At 46.2% G+C, this 26,389-nt stretch overlaps 1 protein-coding gene across 2 annotated transcripts in view; it reads right to left on the reverse strand.

Annotated features, from left to right (window-relative positions):
* XRCC2 (X-ray repair cross complementing 2) overlaps positions 1–26,389 on the reverse strand; it is a 154,703-nt gene that overhangs the window by 35,983 nt on the left and 92,331 nt on the right. For both annotated transcript variants that reach the window (XR_005787198.1, XR_005787197.1), the window contains exon 3: positions 21,728–21,902. The gene's annotated coding sequence lies outside the window, so the exon portion shown is untranslated. The remainder of the gene's footprint in view (positions 1–21,727; positions 21,903–26,389) is intronic.

Here is a 26,389-nt window from a genome sequence, read left to right on the forward strand (position 1 = left end):
AAACCCCCCTCAGGCCCCGCCCCCCTTCACATTCGGGCAGACTTAGGCCCGGCCCAAAAGAACAAAAAGGGGTCGGCATCTTTTTTTTTCCCCCCCCCCCCCCCCCCGCCCCACGCTTCCGGAAACAAGCCAGTGGTTGTTCAAGTCTCTCAGTGTGAGGGGTGGATAGACCTATTTCTGTCCCTGGCATGACCCAGCCCCCTCTGAGTTCCTGCCTCGGGGAGCTCAGGCTGCCCGAAGAATTTTGTTTCAGATTCACCCTGACCCAACACCTGCCTTGGGTCCCAACCTGCTCTGTGTGATTTCCCACTTCTCTGACTCTTCAGGGCCTCAGTGGTTCCTCCTCCTTTCCCTCTGTCTTCCCTTGGGACACCCAGTCTCTCTGCACAGAATGGAGATGAGTTCCAGTTAGGCTCTGACGTCTCCCTCCCCGACTGCAGTAGTCTGAATAAAATCCGTCTTGCCACCTTTAGCAAATGTCTGGCTCTGTTTCCCTTTGACGTTGCAATGAACTCTGACTAACTCATGCACTTTCAGCGGCAAGAGTTCAGGAGAGCCTCAGCTAGGTAGCTCTGGCTCAGCGCTTCTCAAGATGCAGACCGGGGGGTGGGGGGGCAGCACTCACCCAAAGGCTGGACTGGGGCTGCAGGGCCTTTCAAGGGGGCTCCGCCGCACGGCTGACAGGCAGGTGCCGGCTGCAGGCCGGAGCCCTCAGCCTTCACCACGTGGACCTCGCCACAGGGCTGCCCGGGCGTCCTTGAGACGTGATGGCAAGGGGGGAGCTGCACCGTCTTTTATGATCCACCTTGGAAGCTGAACACAACCACCTCTGCAGCATTTCACAGGGGGGCCCTATTCACTGCAGATACTGGGAGATGCGAGTCACTGGGGGCCCTCTTGGAGGCCGGCTGCCTGCCTCGACTCGGCTAGCAGTCTTCGTCAGGACCTTGGGCAGGTCACCAGAGTTCTCCGGGCTGGAAACAGTGAGAGGAGGGCTAGGCTTAATCTCCGAGGCCCCTCCTGGCCCTGACTTTGTCTTCTGCTAAATGAAAGAGTCAGTCAGCGAATGAAAGAGTTAATGTGCTTACAAAAGCATTTCTCACAGAGAGTAGCTCGTTTGCCAGGGTCTGGCCCAATTCCTAGAATTGGGTAGCTTGTTTTGTGGGGGAGGGAGAGGGGGTCGCAGCAGCTGTCCGGGTTTCCCATCATCCCCCCTCTCACTTCCGAGGTCAGGGAGGTGGGAGGGGGCGTGAACAGGTGGCTCCTGACTCGGCTGGCTTGGATCGGTCCTGACACAAAGACACTAAGGATTTGGAAATGAACTTGTAAGTGGGGGAGCTGGCAGGCTGCCCTTGGAAGGACCTGGTCCTCCTTTTAGGAGTTTTGCACCTGATTAATGATTCTGCTCAAGACAGATTAAGCTGCTGGAACCCTTCTCCATTTAGCAATGCCAGCTCTTTCCTCCTCTTAACACTCTTTTTTGGCTCATCTCGTCTCCCCCACCCCCGACGTGTTCTTGGGGCAAACCGCCGGTCCGGGATGAACTGGGTTTTCTCCCGGAAGGGAGGAGAGGCTGAGCGGCAGCCCCACGGAGGCTCCCTGAGGTAAGACACGAGGAGCCGTTATAAGCCAGAGGGGCTCAGGTTCAAAGCCTGGCTGGACCCTTGACTCTGAGATTCTCTTGACTTCCTCAGTGAGTTTCACTCTGAAGTGCCGTCACTTTCAGAGGACAGTTCCTGGCTGTATTACGCCTTCCCCAGAAATGAGCAGGAGGAAGACAGGGGCAGGCACCCAAACCAGGAAGTTGAAAGAAGTGACTGTTATTTAAGAGGTAAATAAATCCCTACAGCCGACATCCCTCCCCGTCCTGTCCTCCCCCCCCCCCCCCCCACCTCCCCGCTCCCTGCCTGGTCTCACACAAAGGAACGTGAAGCGTCAGCATCATGGCCCCGTGATGGACATGACGAGAGCCCGCTTTTAGCGCTGGCCGACCAGTCACCTGGCAAATGGCTCTTCCTGCAAACAGCTGTCAAGACGACAGGCCCTGGGTGACTGTGGGCGGTGAGGGAGCCATAGACAGACGAGGGGAGGTGTCTGCAGCCTTCACTCCAGCCCTGCCCACCCCCGCCCTTTTTCAGGGACTTTCTCTGCCCTCCTGCACGCCGCTCTTTATTCAGCAGGAACCCAAGGATCCCCCTCCGGAGAAAGTGGATTGTCGCGGGCTCGGCGTGCCAAGTTCGCTGCGGCCAAGGAACCCTGCACAAAGCTCCTTTATGCCGCGCTGTGTGCTCTCCTTCCTGGCCCGCCTGCCCCGTGCACGGTTTTCCTCAGCCTTTCTTCACCATTTCTTTTCCAGTTGACTTAGTTATCACAGTACACGGATGGCCGGGCCTGGCACCAGAGGCTGCGTGCGAGTGGGGCTCCCAGGCCCTAACGTGATTTCCCCTGGGTTGGGGTTGGGGGGTCTGGCACTTGCCCACCAACAGGGCCGTGGACCCACCCACCGTCCTGGGCCTGCCTCCCGGTCCCGGCTTCCCCGTCGCGGTCGGGGTCCCTGCCAGCCAGTGATGTCTTCAGGGCATCACTGAAGAGCACGGAGTATGGAGTGGGGGGTGAGGGAGGCCCTCGGTGCTCGGCTCCAGACGAGGTGTGAAGTTGACTGACGCGCTTAAAAAAGAAAAGCGCCCCAATTAAAGGCGAAGGATGGGCGTTGAGGGGTTCAGGGACTCGGGGCGCTTTGTGGACAAAATCTGGGTGCAGCTGGCCGTGCCTCTGCTGCCCTCGCCCTGAAGTCAGGCCAGCGGGGGGGGGGGGGGGGGGGGGGGGGGGGGGGGCGTTCCTGCTGGCAGATGTGACCTCCTCCTCGGGTCACAGTTTCAAGGGGGTGACGAGGGCTTCTGAGACGCACACAACGCGGCACTGAGGCTCCATCCGCTTCGCATTAAAACACCTTTTTCTAAATTAAACTCTTCTAATTTGTAATCAGGTAACGGGAGGTTCGCTTTTGAGGTCACGCGTTTCGCGGGGGGGGGGGGGGGAAAGACGAAAGTTCACACGCAGCACGAAGCGCAGCCCGAGTCCCCGGCCACCTGGGCGTCCCCCCGCGTTTACACCAACCTCAGACAAGTGAACACTCGCCGGGTGCATCGGTGTGGGGACCGGGAGTAGATGACCTACTCGCACTGCCGCTGGCGAGACGCAAAAGGGGTGGAGAGGAAGCGGGGCCGGCCCTTCGGGGGTGACTCCATTCACGAACCCATCCGGAGCGGTGGACGTGACTGCGCGTGACTGTAGGGCGACTCTGGTCTGGGTGAGGACACAGCCGCGGCGGCTGTAGGCAGGGGCGAGCGAGGCACACGCCTTGCACGTTGAAACCCTCAAATACATCCCTACCAGTCGTGAAACGGATGCCGCTCCCGTTTCCCCAGCCCCGCCCCCAAATCTGTCTCCTCCGGCCCCCCTCTACTCCGGCACCTCCCGGGGCTTCTCAGAATCCAGCCGGTAAAGGGTTAAGTCCGGCCGAGCCCGAGGCCAGGACCCCGTTTCAGCGGTACAGCGAGTCTCCCTCGTCAAACATTTCGAGCATCACCCCCGGCTACACGGATGACTGTAATATGTGTTGGCAGAGTTATCTGGAAGGAGCTTTGCTGTGGCAATGCTTGAAGGTCTGATTCACTGCATCTGAGAGTGAGTTCTGGTACATGGGGGGGCCCATGGCATTAAACCCGTTCCTAGACACCGAAATTTGATTTATTAACATTGGCAACAGTCACAGGCCATTTTGCCAACAAACTTTCTGAAATTGAAATCACATGAAACTTTCCTAGTTCCTGCGAGTGCCACATACGCCCTTTCCTTTCTAAAGCAGCAAATTCACTTAAAAATAATTAAGAAAAGATTGATGGGATTTTGGAATTGTAATGAAAAATATGATCTCATTAGTAAGTCATGAGTCAGGGCCAGGCACTCTGTCAGATGCATGCGTTTCTGCATAATTAGAAGAAGCTGATACAAGGAGAGCTAATAGTGGCAGGAATTAAAAAATTAAAATGGTTTCCCGTTATACTTTTTGGCTGTGCTGAGACTCTTCCCCTTGCAAAAATTCAGAAAGAGATCCCTTTCAAAATGAACCCTATCGAATGTAACAGTTGGTGGAAAAGAAGACGGCAGTAAAAGAATTAAAAACACTAACTCAAAGGCTTTCTCCCCCACTGAATCTGCTCCAAGTGTCATTTAGGTTATGGTCCAACATCAGAAATGCTCTCAGCCACTTATCTTCAAGAGGACAAATACGCCCCTGAGGTGCGTGTGTTTTGAAAAGAGCCACTGCATTAATCATATAAACTCCATATAATCTCCGGCTCGAACCATACGACACACGAAGCGATCCTCCTCCAGAAGAGACGGATGAGCTCTGGACAGGCCACAAAGAGCCTGGAGGGAGACAAGAATGACAACGCAGCCTCATTTCTGCCACCTCCAGCTGGCGGACCCTGGACCCACTCGGTCGAAACCTTGATTTACTCGTTTATAAAATGGGGACAGGAAGACCGGCCTGTCCGTTTGATTGTGAGAGCCAAATGGCATAACACTCACAAAGCAGGCACTCATTCAAAATTATCGATCTCCCCCGTTTTCCTTCGCAACCTTTCTTAGTTGACATTCGGAAGTTAACAGTTTCCCTTTCATAATCTTGTTGCACACCACTTACACACAGAGCAGAATGGGTTGGACGCTGCGGACGTTCAAGAACCCCGGAAGCTGCCAGAAAAGAATGATTGTGCGAGCGTGTACAAGGCACCGATGCTCCGCTGGTATACCCTACTGTGCCCATTGTTAAAATATCGAAACCCTTCTGCCCTGAGCCCCCCACACTCCCACGCCTGGGCTCCCTCCTCTACCTCCCCCAGTCCAGCAACAATGGGTTGATGCCCATCATGACAGGGACATAGAGGCCCGCCACTCTATCTATGGCCAGAGCTTTGTTGCGATTGGATGGGGCCTATGATGTGGTGGTGGTTGAATATTTTCAATATCACCCCTGGGTGTGTGAGGGATAAGGGTGAATGGAGTGACCCTGACTGGAACAACGGGATTTTGGCCAGCAAATCGGAGACAGGGCATGGAACAGCATGCACGGAACTAGGGAAGAAACAAAATAAGACACTGACTTGAAAACCAGGGGGTGGGAATTGGCAAGCTGGTAGGAGGCAAAGATAAAAACGTTATCAGGATATGGTAGAAGGTCTTGACCTTTAAGTGAGGAGATTTAACTTTATTGAGTTGTGAGGCAGTGAAGACTTTTGAGCAGGAAAGTGATGGAATATTACCTTTGAAGAAGTATATATAAAATCACTAGAAGGCAGGAAAAAAAACCACTTTGAAGATTCTGTAGCCAGGAAAGAGGCATGGGAGCCCGAATCAGGATGTGCTTAATGGAAATTAAAGAAAAAAAATGCACGTAAGAGGTAAATAGACACTCGAGAACCTATCAACCAACTAAACATACAGGTCCTCAAAAGCTCCTCAGAGAGACAAGATCTGACCCGGTGTCACTCTTCCAGACACGATTTCAGAAGTGTTTGAACCTTCTAGGAAGATAATTGCACAGTGCTTCACATCCTTGACATCCTTACCTCCCAGAATGAATGCCTCCACCCAACTGTATTCTCATTCTCCCACCGCTGAGGGCCTACCCGTCCTCCACTTTTGCAGTGTGACCCTCCTCCCTTTCCATATTGGGTCTTAGCGAACACTCACTGACCATCTCCTGTGCCCCAGACAGTGGAGGGCGGCCTTTGTATACGTTATCTGGTGCAAAGCCTTTTACCTCCACATTCAGTGAAAGACTTCCTCTAGAGCTGTGGTAGGTGGACGCGGTCTGCTAATGCAAACCCCACGTAACAAGGACTTGAGACCAGTGTTCTCTTGATTCTTGGTTAACCAACAGCTTTTCCAACTCGTTACGCCTCTACCCTAGTATAAACCTCTCGGACTTATCTGCAGATTTGCTGTTCGAATAGTATTATTTTTTTACCCCTCCTCCTCTATGGCATCTACTCAAAACCCTGGCCATGCTGCCATGGTCACTGAAGGCTAAGGCACAGGTTTGATCTCCCATCCCAACGCCCTGAGTGACAGAAGTGCCCATTTGGACAGTGCACATTAAACTAGCCCAGGATTCCTTCACTCCCACACTCCCACAGTCTCCTTTACCTTTCAGCCACCTGTTCCATCGGTGTGCCCAAACCTCGCCATCTCTGGAACTACAGACCCTTGTCAGAAATAGCACTCTCAAACTCTAACTTCTTGTCTTTCCAGTTTCCTTACATCACCATCCACCTCCAGTATAATGTTAAATACAAACAGTGATTAGGCGCATCTTTCTTCATTTTGAATTTCAAAGTGAAATCACTCAACATTTTTCTATTAAGTATATTTGCATAGCTGAATTTTACCAAACATAAAAAAAATTTTTTTAATGTTTTTTATTTTCGAGAGAGAGAGAGCATGGGTGCAAGCAAGTGGGGGAGGGGCAGAGGGAGACAAAGAATCTGAAGCAGGTTCCAGGCTCTGAGCTTTCCAGGCTCACAGAGCCCCACCCAGGGCTCAAACTCAGGAATGGCAAGATCATGATCTGAGCTGAAGTCGGATGCTCAGCCAACTGAGCCACGCAGGGGCCTCTTTTATCAACCATTTAAAAAAAAATGTTTTTTTCTAACGTTTATTTATTTTTGAGACAGAGAGAGACAGAGCATGATCAGGGGAGGGTCAGAGAGAAAGGCAGACACAGAATCCGAAACAGGCTCCAGGCTCTGAGCTGTCAGCACAGAGCCCGAAGCAGGGATTGAACTCACAGACTGTGAGATCATGACCTGAGCTGAAGTCGGATACTCAACCGACTGAGCCACCCAGGCGCCCCATATCAAACATTTTAATGCATCTATTAAAATGATTTTTCTCCTGGGACGCCTGGGTGACTCAGTTGGTTAGGTGTCCGACTCTTGATTTGGGCTCAGGTTATGATCTCATGGTTCATGGGATCAAGCCCCGTGTCGGGCTCTGTGCTTACAGAGGAGACCCCGCTTGGGATTCTCTCTCTCCCTCTCTTTCTTCCCCTTTCCCCTCCATGCTCTCTCTCTCTCTCTCTCTCTCAAAATAAGGTAATGAATGAAAATGATTTTTCTCCTTTATTTTGTTAGTGTGCTAAATTACATTCCATTTTAGTGAACCAATTTTACATTCATGTTATATACTCAAATTGGTCATCATGCCTTAGATTTTTATACATTTTCAGAATCAGTTTGGAAATATTTGACATTTTTGTATTTATATTTATAAATGATATTGGCCTGAAATTTTTTATTTTTTTTTCATGTAATATCCTTGACAGGTTTTGATACAAAGTTATAATATCCCTGTATAATGAATTGAGGGAAGTCCTTTTTTCATATATCTGGGAAACTTTGTGTGAGGTTGGTTTTATTTCTTTCTTACACATTGATAGAATGCACAGGAAAAGCCATCTGGGCTTGGCGTTTTCTTTGCGTAGCAGGGAAGTTTTAAAATAGTTATAGGACTATCCAGGCTTTCTATATCTTTTTATGTCAGTTTTTTCATCGAAAAATTTTCAAATTTTTGCATAAAGTTATTTATAGTGTACTCTTATTATTTTTGGATGTCTGCAAGATCTATAGTGATATCTCTTCATTTCAAATTTACTTTGTGGTTCCTTCTCTCTTTTCTCCTTGAGCAGTCTCACCAGAGATTTATCTATCTATTTATTTATTTATTTATTTTATTTTGAGAAAGAGAGAGAGAGAGAGAGAGAGAGCATGAGTGGGGGAGGGGTGGAGAGAGGGAGACACAGAATCAGAATCAGGCTCCAGGCTGTCAATACACAGCCTGACCTGGGGCTCAAACTCACAAGCTGTGAGATCGTGACCTGAGCTGAAGTCAGAAGCTTAACCGACTGAGCCACCCAGGCATCCCGAGATTTATCTATTTTTTTTTTTAATTTTTTTTTCAACATTTATTTATTTTTGGGACAGAGAGAGTCAGAGCATGAACGGGGGAGGGGCAGAGAGAGAGGGAGACACAGAATCGGAAACAGGCTCCAGGCTCCGAGCCATCAGCCCAGAGCCTGACGCGGGGCTCGAACTCACGGACCGCGAGATTGTGACCTGGCTGAAGTCGGACGCTTAACCGACTGCGCCACCCAGGCGCCCCCCGAGATTTATCTATTTAACAAACCTCTTAGAAGAACCAATTTTTGGCTTTACTGATTTTTCTATTTTCTGTTTGTTTACTATGCTATTAATGTACATTCTTATCTCTTTTATTTTCTTCCTTCTACTTTTAATTTGGTGTTTTCTGCTATTCCAGTTCTAACTTTTGAGATAGATGGTTAACTCATTAACTTTCAGCCTCCTCTGTGTTGTTGTTATTTTAGGATTCCAATTTCTAAGTAATCTCTGTACCCAACGAAGGGCTCGAACTCACATTCCCAAGATCAAGAGTTGTGTGCTTTACTGACTGAGCCAGCCAGGTGCCCCTCAGCCTTCTTTGTTAAAACAGCATTTAAGGCTACAGATTTTCCCCCAAATAATGCTTTAGCTGCATCTCACTAGGTTTGTACAAAATATTTTTTATTATCATTCAATTTGAAATATTTTATAATTTCTACTTTTTTCTTTTTGTTAATCCATGAGTTATTTTCTATTTGTTAATCCATGAGAGAGAGAGGGAAAGAGAGAATCCCAAGCAGGCTCCATGCTGTCAGCGCAGAGCCCGATGTGGGGCTCAAACTCACAAACTGTGAGATCATGACCTGAGCCGAAATCAAGAGTCTGATGCTTAACCGACTGAGCCACTCAGGTGCCCCTAACCCATGAGTTATTTAGAATTATGTTTCTTACTTTCCACCAGTATAGAGATTTTAAACTTCTGTTAATGATTTCTAACATAATTACATTTTGGCCAGGGAAAGCATTGTTTATTTCAATCATCAGAAAGTTGTTAGGACCTCCTTCATGATGTAGGATGTGATTAACTGTATGTAAATATCTCCTATGCACTTGAAAAAAGTATGTATGCTGCAACTTTGGGGTGGAGTGTTCTATTTATATACCCTAGGTCAGTTTCTTAATCTTGCTATTCAAATTACAGACATTCTTGCTGATTTTTTTTTTATTCTAATAATTACTGAAGAGGGATATGTTAGAATGTCCTAGGATAATTCTGTCGCATTATTTACTTAATTATAGGACATGGGTCTATTTTATTAGTTTCACGTTTAGGATTCTTAGAATGTGTGCCTCTCACCTTTGAAATTTGCAGATATCTGGAACATAAGGACACTCTTCCAAACCTCTGTCCATCTTCTCTAACTGCTCCCACCAGGCTTTTTGTCTGATCAACTGCTGTTCATCCTTTAGAACTCAGTTTAACCTGCCTCATTCTCCAGGTTTGGGTTAGGTGATCCTCCTCTGTGTTACCAGAGCATTGTGTGTGATCTTGAATCAAAACACTTACCATATTGCATTACAACTTCCTAATTTTTTAGTCTGAATCCTCCAGTGTTAAAGAGAATCCTCCAATCATCCAAGTCCTGTGATGACAGGAAAAATATAGATCTCAAAGGGCACCTGCGTAGCTCAGTTGGTTAAGCGCTCAACTTTGGCTCAGGTCATGATCTCATGGCTTGTGAGTTTGAGCCCTGCGTCGGGCTCTGTGCTGACAGCTCAGAGCCTGGAGCCTGCTTCAGATTCTGTATTTCCCTCTCTCTCTGCACCACCCACACTTGCACTCTGTCTCTCTCTGTCTCTCAAAAATGAATAAATGTCAAAAAAAAAATTAAAAAAAAGAAATATAGGTCTCCTTCTCTTTAAATAAATAAAGAAATAAAAATAAAATCTATGTATGTATGTATGTATGTATGTATGTATGTGCCTGCCAGGCATATCTAGGTCTCTTTTGTCATTGGATTAATTATGCCTTGTATATATAAGAGGCTCAGTAAATATTTATAATATGAATAAATAAATTAATGCTCCTAAGCTTAGGTGTTCAAACTTTTTTCTTTTAAGTTTTATTTATTTAAGTAATCTCTATACCTCACGTGGGGCTCAAACTCACGACTCCAAGGTCAAGAGTCACACGCTCCTCCAACTGAGCCAGCAGGCACCCCTCAATTTCAACTTTTTTTTTTTAAATTTTTTTTAACGTTTATTTATTTTTGAGACAGAGAGAGACAGAGAATGAACAGGGGAGGGGCAGAGAGAGAGGGAGACACAGAATCCGAAGCAGGCTCCAGGCTCTGAGCTGTCAGCACAGAGCCCGACGTGGGGCTTGAACTCACGGACTGTGAGATCATGACCTGAGCTGAAGTCGGACGCTTAACCGACCAAGCCACCCAGGCGCCCCTCAACTTTTATCTCTATAGCTTCTAACCCATTTCTGGCTCTTGACTCTGTTTTCAGCTGGCATTCCTCTGGGTCTGTTGTTTTCCAAAAGGCTGTTCAGCCTCCAGGTTCTTTTTGCTGTAGGGCTGCTCATTCCAAGTAATCTCACCAGATGTCTCACCCTTGATCTATGGAATGTTGAAGGTCTGCCCCAATTTTGCAGTCCACATACTTTCTACACCTAGATGCCATTGTGTTACTGCCTTTAATCATAGTCCTGAGGCTGGCTGAGACTTTAGATTGACCCTGACATGGCAGGAAGACTATAAGAATCATCTAGATGGGCCTGCAATGTCCTTCGGAATCAAAATTTCTTTGGAGTTATTGTTTCTCCTTTGTTCCCACTTTAGCCTGCTTTGTTGATGGCTGACAATGCCTGTTTTCTTGTTTATCGGTTTTGCTCATACATGGCAATTCATCCTTCTGTATCTGCTACGATGTTCCTATGACTTCATGGATTTTGAGCCATCACCCAGTCAACCATAACTTCAGTCCTGGTTCTCTTTTGGCCACAGCCTCCAGGCTGCTACCTGGGTTTGACTTGCTCCCATAATCTCCTTCCTAGAGGTGCACCTCGCCTTCCTACTGCTCACCTTGGTCCCTTGCCAAGTCTGTGATCCAGAGAAGCACTTGATGACTGAAGACCCCAACAAATCCATTCACCAGCATCACTTACAACTTGTCAAAAGCCAAGGTGATAAGGAGCACCTGGCTGGCTCAGTCAGAAGAACTTATAACTTTTTTTTTTAAGTTTATTTATTTATTTTGAAGGAGAGAGAGAGAGAGAGAGAGAGAGAGAGAGAGAGAGAGAGAGAGAGAACTATCAGGGGAAGGGCAGAAAGAGGGAGAGAGAATCCCAAACAGGTTCTGCACTGTCAGCACAGAGCCCCAATGTATGGCTTGAACCCATGAACTGTGAGATCATGACCCAAGCCAAAATCAACAGTTGGATTCTCAACCGACTGAGCCACCCAGGTGTCCCAGAACATGTGACTCTTAATCTTGGGGTTGTGGGTTTGAGCCCTACATTGGGTATACAGATTACTTAAAAAAATAAATAAACTTAAAAAAAAAGTCAACGTAATAATAAGTTCACGTACTGAAAAGTTAGTTACGAGTAATCTGTGTAAAGTCCTAGAAATCAAGTAGTAATTTACCATTCCAGATTTTGCTTTTTTCTTTTCTTTTTTTCCCTCCTGGTTTTTCTCTTAGAATTAAAAAAAAATTTTTTTTAGTGTTTATTTATTTTGGGGACAGAGAGAGACAGAGCGTGAGCGGGTGAGGGGCAGAGAGAGGGGGACACAGAATCTGAGGCAGGCTCCAGGCTCCAAGCTGTCAGCACAGAGGCCGACACGGGGTGCGAACTCACCAGCGGTGAGATCCTGACCTGAGCTGAAGTCGGACGCTTAACCGACTGGGCTACCCAGGTGCCCCCTTCTCTTAGAATTTATATTAAACTTCTCTAATCCATAAATTTTGGGTTTACCTTACCTCTATAGTCACAGATATAGTCAGTAATAATAGAAGCATAAAAAGCTTGACAAAGCATTCATGACAAGATAGTACAACTTTCTCATTTTATAGATGAAGACACTGAGACTTAGAGAGGTCAAATAAGATTTGCCTGAGGCCGTTTACTCCTTTTCTTGTAGAAGAATGGGTTTATGGGCAACATTACAATACAAAATGCTAGGTTGTTTTTGAGTATAAGTACCTATTATATAAATGTTACCAGTGCTAGTGAAGGAAACAATCAACAAAACTGAAAGGTACCCTGTTGAACAGGGTAAGATATTTGCAAATGATAAAGGGTCAGTATCTAAAACATATAAAGAACTTATACAACTCAACACCCAAAAAACCCCAAATAATCCAATTACAACATGAGAGGAAGAAATGAACAGACATTTCTCCAAAGAAGACATCCAGATGGCTGACAGACACATAGAAAGATGCTCAACATCACTCATCAGCAGGAAAATGCAAATAAAAACCGCAACGAGATATCACCTCGCACCTGTCAGAATGGCTAAAATAAAAAGAACATAAGAAACAACGAGCATTGGCGAGGATGTAGAGACCATGGAACCCTCTTGCACTATTGGTGGGAATGCAAACTGGTGCAGCCACTGTGGAAAACAGTACGGAGGTTCATCAAAAAAAATTAAAAACAGAGCTACCTTATGACCCAGCAATTGTACTACTGGGTATATACCCAAAGAATACAAGAACACTGGGGTGCCGGGGTGGCTCAGTCTGGTAAGCATCTGACTTCGGCTCGGGTCATGATCTCACATTTCGTGGGTTCGAGCCCCGTGTTGGGCTCTGTGCTGACAGCTCGGAGCCTGAAGCCTGCCTCAGATTCTGTGTCTTCCTCTCTCTCTGCCCCTTCTGTGTTTGCACTGTCTCTCTCACTCTCTCTCTCAAAAATGAACATTAAAAAAAAAAGGAATACAAGAACACTAATTCAAAGGTATACATGCATCTCAACATTTACTGCAGCATTATTTACAACAGCCAAGATACGGAAGCAGTCCAAGTGTCTTTCAATTGATGCATGAATAAAGAATATCTACATAATGGAATACTACTCAGCCATAAAAAAGAATGGAATCTTGCCATTTGCAACGACACGGATGGATCTAGAGAGTATAATGCTAAGTGAAATAAGTCAGTCAGAGAAAGACAAACACCATATGAGTTCACTCATATGTGGAATTTAAGTAACAAAACAAACAAGCAAAAGGAAAAAAAGAGAGCGAGACAAATCAAGAAAGAGACTCTTAACTACAGAGAACAAACTGATGGTTACCAGAGGGAGGTGGGTGGGGGGATGGGTTAAATAGGTGGCGGGGATTAAGGAGTGCACTTGTGATGAGCACAGGGTGATATATGGAAGTGTTGAGTTACTATACTGCACGCATGTGAAACTAACGTAACACTGCATTTTAACTAACTGGAATTAAAATAGGAACTTAAAACAAAAACAAAATAAATGTTACTGGGTGCTGCCTGGTGAAGCAGGACTTGCGAACTACTTAGACTAGTAAACAAAGTTGTTTTCGTTGTTGCTGTTTGTTGTCATTTTGTTTTGTTTACTTATATAACTGTTACTTTTATTTGTTCCAACTACTGCTGGGCTGGATTCAGACTGCATCGTATGCTCACTTGTGGATGATAATGGTTTCCATTTGTAAGGATCTTCCGTAGAGGCGCTACTCTGAGCACTTTATATCTCATAAAATACCCCATGAAGTAGACCCTTTATCGTTCCTGTTTTGCAGATGAAGAAGCCAAGGCATGATGACACACAGTAATTTGTCTAAGGTCACACCGCGACTTAGTGTCACAGCTGAGCAAGCCGGTGCCAGGGCATGGGTCTTCAGCATGGCTACCCAGCCTGTTCTGAGGGCCCTTCTTCCCTCTCTTCCAATAATGACTCTCCTCTGTCTTCACCGGGACCAGCTTCTGATTCACCTAGATGCTCCCAGGAGTCATCCGTCTCCGCCAAGCGCTCAGGAAAAGACGGGACCTCTCTTCTTCCCTTTCGCTACACTTCTTTGCTCCTGTCCCCCTTACAGTGCGCACGCACCCTGTCACATTGCGGTGACTTGTTCGTGGATCGGTCTCATCCTTGGTGTGACCCTGTGAGGGCACAGTCACGGCTTGTTCGTTTGGTGTTCCCGGAAAGCAGCACAGTGCCTGGTATGCAGTCGACATAGTAAATGTGCTCTGGTCCCATTTAATCAATAGTAATTGAAGGAATCTGAAAGATAAGCAGTCTCTACAGGCATAAACTCGGTGCCATAGATCTATTGATTTTTGACGTTAATAACGGGTAATGGATTGTCTTCACTGACCCTTGATGGGCTCGAACGATTAGAAAATAGTCATATATCGAGGTAGCCCGAGCAGACCCTCAGCAAAATTGGAGGGTTGGTGACGTCTGTCTTTCGTTCTTGAAATGTGTCTTGAGAACTTGCTACCCCTGCTCTCTGCGGCCCTCTCACTCGTCCTGGCACCCCGCACACCCTTTCACAGTTGAGTCTCACATTTTGACCAAGATCAAAAGATCTTGGTTCTCTGCTTGTCCTCGAGGTTGGCAAACATGAAAATGGGTGGAGTTGGGAGTTTTGAATGCTGTTTCCCTTTCTCCATTTGGCAAAATAAGGTGACAGAAAGAGACAATGATTCATATTACAGTCACTACTACTTACAGAGCCAGGCACACGTTAATCATTTTACACGCATTTCTGTATTTGTAGGTCTTCACAATATTCATTTGAGGTGGATACTGTCTCATTCCCGTTTCTTACAAGCTAGGAAATAAAGGCTCACATCATGTGTTTAGAGCTCTGCGTCTAACAAATGGCAAAGCTGGAACACCAACTCTTTAAAAAAAATGTTTTAACATTTTATTTATTTTCGAGAGACAGAGTGCGAGTGGGGGAGGGGCAGAGAGAGAGGGAGACCCAGAATCCGAAGCAGCTCCAGGCCCCGAGCTGTCGGCACAGAGCCCGACGTGGGGCTCGAACCCACGGACATGAAATTGTGACCTGAGCTGAAGTTGGGTGCTTAACCAACTGGGCCACCTGGGTGCCCCCCAACCCTTAACTGTCTAGCTCAAACCTTGTTCTGTTAATCGCTATTATAAATGTCCACACACCATGATATTTTGTGAACTGGAAGGTGTGGCCAAAACTTTCATCCAAATTATTAAAATCCTATTGTACAATTTAGTAACTGAGGGAGATAGTGAGGAAATATTTTTGGACATAATGGCCAATTTGTTGCTCCTAAAATTACATCACCTGGTCTCTTATTTATTTGGATTTGGCAAGTGTGAAGGTAAGAAGAGTGGGATAGACAGGTTAGAGAGAGTCCCTTAGGCCTTCTGTAGACCAGCTCAATACTCCACTGGCCAAACCAATTATCCAGCTTCAGCTTTCACCAGGAAAAGGCCAGAAGTTTGTCAAGAATCATTCATCCTTCTGGTAGCAAAACAAACCTCCCACCATTCCCTGAAGAATAAGTACATTTCAGAAGGGAATAGATGTGAGTTCTTCTGAGCTTTCAAAGGATTTAAAGAGAAGTTAAAAAAAAAAAAAAAACTTCTATAAAATGTAAGAAATATTGAAGGGAAAAACTCCCCGGATAATCTGATTATTACAGTGATTGTACCAAAGTTAAACATCTCTCAGATATTTGAACATTTCTTTTCTTGGAGCTAACAGTATTAAAAAAAATTTTTTTATGTTTATTTATTTTGGAGAGAGAGAGAAAGAAAGAGAAAGACAGAGCATGAGGGGGAGGGGCAGAGAGAGAGAGAGGGAGACACAGAATCCGAAGCAGGCTCCAGGCTCTGAGCCATCAGCAGAGAGCCTGATGAGGGTCCTGAACTCACAATCCACAAGATCATGACCTGGGCGGAAGTCAGACGCTTAACTGACTGAACCACCCAGGTGCCCCTTGGAGCTAATAATATTAAACGTATTTGTAATAGAATTGTTGGTATTTTCGCGGTAAGTTAACAATGGTGCCTGCATGTGGTATTTGCTTAATTGAAGAAGTTGGCTAACTATAAGGAGGATAGTATCAGCATATAGTCTAAAACAACCCAAGCTGGTTGGATTACTGGTGCAGCATTAGGTATTATTTTCAAAAGAGTAATCATAATGCACATTTATGACTATTTCAGTGTGTGATCTCGGACAAATCACTGAATTCTCTATTGGCCTCAGCTCCTTCAACTATAGATTAAGGGCTGGACGAGATGACTTCTAAGAATTCCTCAGAAGAACTCCTTTCTTAGGTGGGAGAGTCTCACACTAATGGTGATATTTATTTGTTAATTTATTCATCCTCGAAGCATTAATTACTTATTAATTCCCTCCAGCATTTATTAAGCGTGCCTACTAGGCACTGGGCACTCTGCTCCATGCTAGGAATAGATAAAAGGATGAAAAGACACAATCTCGTCCCTCAAGGAGTTGACACTCATGGAACCAAGGCCACCTCAAAGCAGGGTTGGCTACGGGTACACATAGTAAGGGTCACCTATCCAAAAATATATCTCCTCAATTCTAAATTTAATATTCCCGTACTACATAGCCTTTGGTTTAAAGCAGCATCTCTCAGTGTGTTATTCTTTGGAAAATTCTGTTATTCATTTGACAGATGTTTACTGAGTGTCAACTCTGTACCTGGCTAAGTGCTGCCTTCACAAAAGGTTTCCCCATTGAGTAAGTTTGGGAAATACTGGATTAAATGAAGCTGAGGCTCCTTCACGTGTAAAACTTCTTGCCATGGGGAACTTATTTTGGGGGAAGAGCTCACAGGACCCGTGTTGTGCAGTTCACACTTTGATAAAACACTGAAGGTCCCTCTGTCTCCCCAACAATGGTGTAAGCATTGCGGGGGGGGGGGGGGATGCTCGTAAAATGGAAGGCTATCCATGCATATATCATTCAACACCTTAACTAGAATTAGAACGTGATAGCTCTATCAAAATATTCTTCCCAGAAACTCGATTTAAGGTAATCTCTTTCTTGAGATGGCATTCCTTTCAGGATAGAACCAGAATCTTAGATGAACCAAAGTTTGAAGGTCTTGGGAAAATGCAGCTGGAGCTCACCCTAAATAGCTGTGTCACCTGATTTATTAGAAATCAGGCTGTTATTTCTGTGGGTGATGTCTCTGTTCTCAGCCTGCTGGAAGAGAATGGGCCAAAATATACTAATTGGATGAAATGGAAATTACAGGAATTTGGAGATGGAGTGGATGAAAACACAACCAGCACTAATCAAAGGCTAATTATTCTCAACTGGCAAGATGGCCGCCTGGGGGTGTGAGTGACACAGGCCAGCAGAGGAGGAGCCCAGGCCCGGCCTGGATGCCACTGGCTGAGGGTGAAGTTTTCCAAGAGATTCTTGTCCTTGACTGTTTCTGGTTACTCAAGAAACATTTCTGGGTTTGTATCCTCTTGTTTACGGAGGAAGGGCCACCCTGGGGGGCTGGGGGCTCTGGGCTGTAGTGCTGATTGTGGTTAAGAGGATGACAATTTACATTTGTACGATGCTCCCTGAGGACCCCGAGCTCTGGGAGGAGTGTTGTTTGCTTCGTCCCTTCCTAACTACATTTTACTGTTAGATGATCAGATTAAAATAAAGGAAAAAGAAACTTACAGAAGGGACTTGACAATATGAATGTGAAGCGGAGGAGGGGCTGCCTGGCCAGGACCTCGTGGTGGCTGTGTGTGGGAAGGTCATGAGGGCCAACGATTTTCCACCATTGCCTCCCCCACGGGCTCCTTTCCAATTCTGCATCCAGCCGCCTCACCATCTGCCTCACTGTGGCTTCCAATCGAATCACCCCATTTCTTAAGCAGTTGGGATAAAAGGTCTTCCCAGGACTTGATTTTAAGGCAATCCATTCCTTGAGTTGGTGTCCATTCTTAGGGGTTTTATTTTTTTACTTTATTTTAAAAGATTTATTTATTTTGTTTTAAAGTAATCTCTACACCCAACGTGGAGCTCGAACTCACAACGCTGAGATCAAGCAAGAGTCGATGGGGCGCCTGGGTGGCTCAGTCGGTTAAGCGTCCGACTTTGGGCTCAGGTCATGATCTCACAGTTCGTGAGTTTGAGCCCCGCATCGGGCTCTGTGCTGACAGCTGGGAGCCTGGAGCCTGCTTCGGATTCTGTGTCTCCCTCTCTCTCTCTGCCCCTCCCCTGCTTGCTCCCTGTCTCTCTCTCAATAAACAAACAAACAAACAAACAATTAAAAAAAAAAAGAGTTGCACACTCCACCAACTGAGCCAGCCAAGCGCCCCCATTTTTCGGGGTTACAGATAACTGAAGAAATAGCAAGCTACAGTTATCATGGTGTAGGCCCTGAAAGTCAGGGTGGGTTACAGTAGAACATGACCCCACCTGGAACTCACAATCGTGAGGTTTTAGAAGTGACTCCACATTTACTCTCAGGTTATCCTAATTCCACATATGTAGAGAACACTATCTAGGGCCTGGGATTTCTATCAACACCTACATGGAATGTGACATGTGACCTACATGGGATGGAACTATTCCAATGAATCTTTCTGAACATTCCTGCAAATAAATTACTTGGCTTGTTATTTCTGGGCATTTTTTTTTTTTTCAGGCAGATACTGAAATCACTGAGCTTCAACAGTGATAGGAAAGGAGCTCTTTGGGATAATGGGGAAAACTTTGACTTAGGGAGACCAGACTTGGATCAATGTGGCCAGGTACAAAGGGGTAAAGGAAAATCAGTGCTCCCCACTTCTCTTGGACATCCCCACTCCCTGGGAAATTGGTGGGGAGTCTGGCAGTCTTGTGGAAAGGGGAGACCAGAGAGGGCTAATACAGCTTCTGATTAGGCATTTAAGAGCCAGGAATATTGGTGCACAGATTGAATTGTGGGGGAAATAAGTCTTAAATTACGAGAAGACCTCTCGTTCATCTAATCCAGGCTTTTGCCTCTGCTCCGTGTTCAATCTGTGCTTGAATTCACCTATTCAGGTGGATCACTGCCTCCCAGGCAGCCCATGTTGGTGGTTAAAAAGTTCTTTCTTAGATTAAGCCTAAACTTACATCCTGGTAACTTTTACCCTTTGGAATGGTAAAAGCAACTACAGTTGACCATGAACAACATGATTTTGAACTGCATGGGTCCACTTACATGCAGATTTTTTTCCTTATAAACACTATAAAATCCAGCACTATAACTGTACTTTCTCTTCCTCATGATTTTCTTACAAACATTTCTTCCTCTAGCTTACTTTCTAGTAAGAAGACAGTATATAATACAAATAACATATAAGATATTTATGCATTATGTTATCAGTAAGGCTTTCGGTCAACAGTAGGCTATTAGTAGTTCCATTCTGGTGGCCTCAAAAGCTCCACATGGATTTTCAACTGGGCGGGGTCGGGGGGTGGACCCAAACCCCTGCGTTCAGAGTCAACTTCCTTTTTCCTTCCACACCATTGTTGAAGATAGATACCAGTCCCTGTAAGCGTTCTCTGCTCTGATGAAGGAACGTCATAGGAAAAGAGTAAGTGCTGTACTGAGTCTGCTTAGGGTCAGGAACATCGCTCCCACCCCCAACTAGGAAAAAAATTCCAGATGTAAATCTTGAATTCTCCTGCCCAAATCCTTTAGGAGACACAAATATTAAACTAACAGTGATGACATTTGAAAAAAAAAAAAAAAAAGGTGTCATTTTAAAGACCTTCTTCCCTATTCCCGTCAAACCTCTCAAAAAAAGACTTTATTATGAAAAATTCTAAAAAAAATGAAGGAAAAATACTTGCAAAGTATATGATAAAGGTGTAGTATTGTTTTTTAATTTTTATTTTAAGTAGTCCCCATGCCCGATGTGGGGCTTGAACTCATGATCCTGAGATCGAGAGCCACGTGCCCTGCTGATCGAGCCAGCCAGGCACCGCAAAGGTATATTCTTTTTTATTTTTATTTTCAAAGTGTATTTATTTATTTATTATGAGAGAGAAACAGAGAGAAGAGAGAGCGGGGGGGGGGGGTGGGCCAGAGAGACAAGGAGAGAGAATGTCCCAAGCAGGCTCTGCACTGTCAGCCAGGAGCCCGATGCGGGGCTCAAGGCGGAGCCTGAACTCACAAACCGCAAGATCGTGACGTGAGCCGAAATCAAGAGTCTGACACTTAACCCGCTGAGCCACCCGGGGGCCCCTCGTATATTACTCTTCTACATCTGTTTATTTCATGGGCAAACAACAGCTAACAGAAGTGCTTATCTTGAGCTGGGGGGATTTGCATCAAACTCACTGAATTCTTGCAGTGCCTCTCTGAGCTCCATGCTATCCCGTTTTGCGGACACAGAAACTGAGGTGCAGTTTCCTCGTTCGAGATCGGACAGCTGCTGAGTGAGACAGAAGTGGAGCCAGGCGGTCCCTGACTGCCCCGTGGTGCCGCCTCTTGTGAGCAGTGATGTCGCAAAAGAAGAGAAACAGACAGAAACCAGCAGCGAGGGGCATGCAGAGCGAGGCACTGAGCTGCTATGTCTCCAGAACCTTCAAACTAAAACAGCTGGTGTTTGCGAAGTCGCAGAGAAATAACGCGTGTTTGTGCTGCTGGTGTTTGGCAGCCTTTCTGAAGACAAAGGGGAGTGTCGGGCGCCCCCCAATGTGCATGTCTTTTGATTCAAAAGGGCTGTTTGTAAAAAATTATCCTGAAGAAATAAATAGGAATGTATAAAAAGAGGGGCGCCTGGGTGGCTCAGTTGGTCATGCGGCCAACTCTTGGTTCCGGCTCAGGGAATGCATGTTACGGTTCCGTAGGTTTGAGCCCCGCATGGGGTTCTGTGTGGAGCCTGCTTAGGGCTCTTTCTGCTCCTCCCGCACTTTCTCTCTCTCTCTCTCTCTCTCTCTCTCTCTGTCTGCCTCTCAAAATAATAAATAAACTTAAAAAAAAAAAGAATGTATACAAAGGTCTACTGACAAAGATATTCCAAGTGGTTATGGTGGAGTCACTGTGACGTAGAAAAGTTAGAAAAAAATACTAATTTTCAACCCTGGGAGATGGATTAAATGGGGCAGGACACCAAGCAACCAATAGAAAAATGTGCAGAAGGATTTTTTAATACGTGGCAATCAATAGATAATGCGAGTGAAAAAAAAAAAAAACCAACCCTAGGTTTCAATATGAGAATAAACCACTATCTTCTTCTTTTCTCCTTTACAAACAAATGTTTATAGACGCGGTGAGAAGTGAGAGTAAAAATACACCCCACGTTGTAAATACCGATTATCTCGTAAGTAATGGCAATTCTCATTCTCTTCGTGGTGTCTATTGTATTTACACTTCTTTCTAAGTTGAACACATAAAAATCTAATCATAGAATGAAGTAATAGGCAAATAAAGCTATTTTTAATTAAAAATGGGAAGGCAGGAGTAAGCAGACAATTCCAACATGAAGAACCCACTGGGACTGCCCCATCCCCTGTGATTCCTTGTTCGCAGTGTCCACAGGGGTCTCTGGAAAATGAGGATTACGGTTTCGTCTCGCCATTAAAACAAAAATCCCATCAGAACACAGCAATTTCCTTGTAAAGGAGAGAGGTGCTGGTGAGGGAATCACAAGTAGAATCAGTTTTTCATTTTCCTTAAATGTGTCCTTGAGGGTTTCATACCCGACTATGAAATCCCTCGAGGGTGTGTCTAGTTTCTGTCTCAGCCAACATTTCTAAAGGGGTTGAGACACCTACCTGGAAGTTAACGTCCCCGTCGCCCCTCGGACAGCCCCCTTCAACGGCACTGAGGGTCTCCAGGCAAAGTCCACCTTGTAATGCGACGTGAGTTCCTTTATCCGATGTCCTTTATCCAATGTCCTTTGTGTGGAGGTCCACACAAAGGCTGGGCTCCTCTCCGGCGCTCCACACCCTGGAGTGGGAGAAACGGTAAGTCAGAACTCTCCTCCTTGCCTAGGCATCCTCCTCTTTCCTCCCTGGGGCATTAACATTTGAGAGAGAGAGAGAGAGAACGAGAGAGAGAGAGAGAGAGAGAGAGAGAGAGAAGGAGGATGTTTTAAACCCAAATGTGGTAATTGAATGGCATTCTTCAAATGGACCTGATCTTTTTACAAGTCTCAGGACTATCTCAAGTCACAATACTATCTGAATAGCCTAGAGGAGGAGAGTCCAGTCCATAGAGTATACAGTCTTCTTGGCAGATGATGTGAATGGTTCTCTTGTCTGGAGTCGCATGAGCAGAAAGGGACTTGGGGCTTGGGTTTCCCCATGGCTCCCCCAACCATCTGGTGCGGTCTCGCCTCCCTTGCTGATTCCACCGTGGGTATCATCATCCGCACAGCCCCACAGACTAAAAACCTGGCCTCACTCCTCAACGACGCCAGCCTCCACCCCAGCGACCCAGCCTGACGATTCTACTTCCAGTGTCCTTGGACACCTCACCTCTGACATTGCCCTGGTTCAGGCTTGCTTTCTGTGTCTTATCCACCCATAAAATACACATTTAAAGGCCATCTTAGAAAACAAAGAAACTGCTTCTAGTTCATCTTTGGCACGAGAGGGGGTCTGTCCTTCGAGTAGTGTGCGGGCAGAAGAGACTTCCTCTGATTACAAAGTAGCAGGGAGGGAGGGCAGTCTTGCAAGCAGATGGGTAACTGGGGATCAAGTAATCACTGGCGGACGGCAGTAAGAGATAAAGCAAAGCCTGGCCGCATCATTCAAAACGGACCAAACCGATGTGCTGTGTAACCCACAGGTATTTGTCTCACTGTGGCAGGGCACAGAGACAGAGACAGACACCGGCGGACCACCTGGAAAGGGTGGCTGGGGGAGGCCTTCACGAAGAGATGACATTTAAGCCAAGACCTAGAGTGTGAGGAGGGTCCCTGGTGTGAAGAGCTGGGTTGGCCAGGGTGGGAGTGGAGGCAGGGAAGTGTTCATGTAGAGGAAGTGGTATATTTGAAGGAAAAGAGTCAGCCTTTTGGGGGGAATGAAACAAGAAGGGTAAGCGGCGGTCAGATGGTACGAGGCTTGAGAAAACTAGAGGAGCTTGGACTTTGCTTGGAAGGTCGTGGAACACAGTGAATACACGGGGAGGAATAAAATGGACGTCGCTCCTTATTCCCACTGAGCTTACATTCTAGGATCCTCCAAGAATCTTCCAAGTTATAAAGGATCAAACTTGGAGCTTTGAGGCTGAGCTCCTGCAGGAATATGGGTATGTTCTTGGGAGTGTGAAAAAGCTCCATGAGAATTTTATAATTTTTTATTTTTGTTTGGAAAAACAATACATTTTCTTTTCCCTCCTTCCTTCTTTCCATCTTTCCTTCGCCCTTCCCTCCCCTCCCCTCCCCTCCCCTCCCCTTCCCTTTCCTTTCCTTTCCGCATGGAGCCTGATGTGGGGCTCAAACTCGGGAACTGTGAGATCATCACCTGAGCCAAGATCAAGAGTCAGCTGCTTATCTGACTGAACTACCCAGGTGCTCCGCCTCTGACATTTTCTAAGTCATCAGATGATCACTTCAAAACTGAGTGTCGTTACACAACACTCGGGCATACGTGTCATGCTATCAAATATCTTCTAGTTGCCCTTCTCCCTCCCTAGCACCCAGCGTCTGCTCCTTGCCCTGGAGACCTTGACCTGCATGGACTGTATCAAGAGGCTCCCTTGTCTCTTGGCTGTCTGGTCTGGTTCGGCCAATGGGGAGCCCTGGAAGAAGAGGAAGAGGACAGGGGCCGGGTTACCTCTCTCCCCTCAAGCTTGTTACCTCTCTCCCCTCAAGCTCTCTCCCCTCAAGCTTGTCCCTGGCCATCTGTGCCCGGAGACCAAAGGCCACATCTCCTCTCAAGGCGACTTCTCTACTTGACTCCCTCCTTCTGTCCTGGTCACTGTCCCCATCCCTGGATTGAAATCCCTGCCCCAGCTTCTCTTGACCCCAGCAGCTCCTCCGTCACTCTACCCACCACCCCCCAGGTCCCCAGGCACCCTGCCCACACCTTTAAATAGCCTCCTTGTAATAAATCCTCCTCAGATTACCCAGGTTGAGTGTGCGCTCTACCTCCTAGGGAGATCCTGACTATCAAGGCACAGAGGGGACTTGGACGTTTCCAGGCTAATTCAAAGAGAGAGGTGTACTGAACCTAGGAACGACTCATTCACAGTATGTGAAGGCTAACGTCAAGGGACCCTGTGCCTCACCCTGTTCAAATAAAGACACTGAGCAGCTGGACCAGAGCAGCAGTGGGAGAACGACTCACAGCAGCGGCCAGGACGTGCCAGGCAGCGGCGATCTGTACCGTGTTCTCGTGTGAAGAGTGATTTTGTTTCAGCAAAACAACATCAGCTATGACAATTAAAGCTGTTCGTCTGACTTACATGCTTTGTGATTGTGTTTGTGAATTATTCGCGATTTTCGTGTAGCATAAGATTTACGATCATCAGAGTTTGTGTTCATGTTTGACATTTTTAAGTAATACTATGATGAAATGATGCACTTACATTGGTGATTTGTGAGACTCACAAAAGGCCAGTCTGGGCCTCCATTTCATCCACCGCAGAAATGCATCTGGGGTACAAGCAGCTCAATCTCCATTCGCCAAAAGGGTCTGACATCAAAGTGAAATTAAAAATTGTTCATTGCTCCTCCCAGTTTTACACTCTACGCGGACACTTGTGAAAAGTCCAAGCCCTTTTCTGTGTAAGCTTTTCATCCCCTTGCTCCATCCGTGCTCCCATTCAGGGCTCAGCACAAACACACTCCGCCATGAAGTCCGTCCCGGTGTCCCTTCCTGACCAAAGGTGGACTCTCCCTTTGAACCTCCCAAGCGTGTCACATCCTGCTGTGTATTCTCGTGGGTGTACGTCTCTCTTCCTCCTGTTAGCTTTTGCTTTTTTTTTTTTTTTAATGTTTATTTATTTTTGAGACAGAGAGAGACAGAGCATGAACAGGGGAGGGGCAGAGAAAGAGGGAGACGCAGGATCTGAAACAGGCTCCAGGCTCTGAGCTGTCAGCGCAGAGCCCGATGCGGGGCTCGAACCCACGGACCGTGAGATCATGACCTGAGCCGAAGTCGGACGCTCAACCAACCAAGCCACCCAGGCACCCCTAGCTTTTGCTTTTTGAAAGCAGGATCTGTATTCCATTGTTTTGTATTCTCCTTAGCCTTTCCCAAGGTGTCTTAACGTGTTATAGATGTTTAATAAATATCTAGTGAATGAATCCGTGAAAGATACGAGAGTGTATGAATTCTACGCATGTTGTATGATACGTGCATACATACACAGTAACACTGGAAAATAGAAGAGTTCTGTTTAATTGTATAACACACACTTGCCTGGTGTTCTGAGTACTTGTTCCCTCTGCATCCGGGGCACAGTCCGGGCAGCCCTCCAGCAGCTCCATCAAACACTGTCTCTTAATCTGCAACCTTAAGCTTCTCCTGTGCCAAGGCTTCTGGCTTGAGATACCCTCCATTTGTATAACCCAGCATCCCCTGGGCCCCTGCCCCTTCTAGCACTTCTTCTCCTAATGGGTTCTGGCGTAATCAGCCTCTCTTTACTGAGTGTCAGTCGTCAGAGTGGCTCTGTCCTCGTGATCTTGGGGGAAGAGGGATGCAAAGAGTTCAAGCGCAGCCTGTGCCCTTCAGGACTTTGGATGATTGAGAGGGAAAATGAAGTGTATCCATGCTAAGTCAAAGTGAAAACACAAGTAAGCTCACCGGCGCCTAGAATGCCTGAGAAAACATTTAAAAAGTGTGCCCACATACAACCACGTGACCAGAGTTTGCAGCCTTGCATTGCAGACTTGAAATCTGCTAATTAGCTTCACGGTGGTGACAGTTTCACAAGGTGCACATGAAATTGTCACGTTGTGCATCTTAAATCTATACAATTTTTCATTGTCAATTATACACCAGTAAAGCGGGGGAAGTGTACCCATAAGCATAACTGGATATTCTATCAAGAAAACTGTGTAAAACTCAAAACTTCAAGGCAATACATAGGGAACCACGGATTACTCATTTAACAAAAGATTTTTTTTTTTTAAACCCAGCTTCCTGAGTATATTGGAATTGTCACAGATTTTTTTTTTTTTTTTAAAGCTGGAGGGACCCTGAAGGTTATCTACTTTCACACTTGCATTTTGCAAATGAAGAAATTAGGAACCATCTGTTTTTTTTTTTTTTTTTTTTTTTCACTCTTATTCCAGGACCCCTGAGCCCTGTGAAAGAAAAATCACACAGCAGGGTGGGTGGGTGTCATTGCCAAGCGGAGGGCCCAACTTCAGTTCCTTAGCACTACTGGATGGTTTAGCAACCTTTTAATTTTCCTTTACTCACTGCCTACCTCGTTGCCCTTCAAATGCTACCCAAATCCTTCTCGTGTTTCTTTCCTTTTCC

This window comes from Herpailurus yagouaroundi, unplaced genomic scaffold (genome assembly GCF_014898765.1).
Source record: "Herpailurus yagouaroundi ecotype Mexico unplaced genomic scaffold, PumYag 483, whole genome shotgun sequence".
Taxonomy (NCBI): Eukaryota; Metazoa; Chordata; class Mammalia; order Carnivora; family Felidae; genus Herpailurus; species Herpailurus yagouaroundi.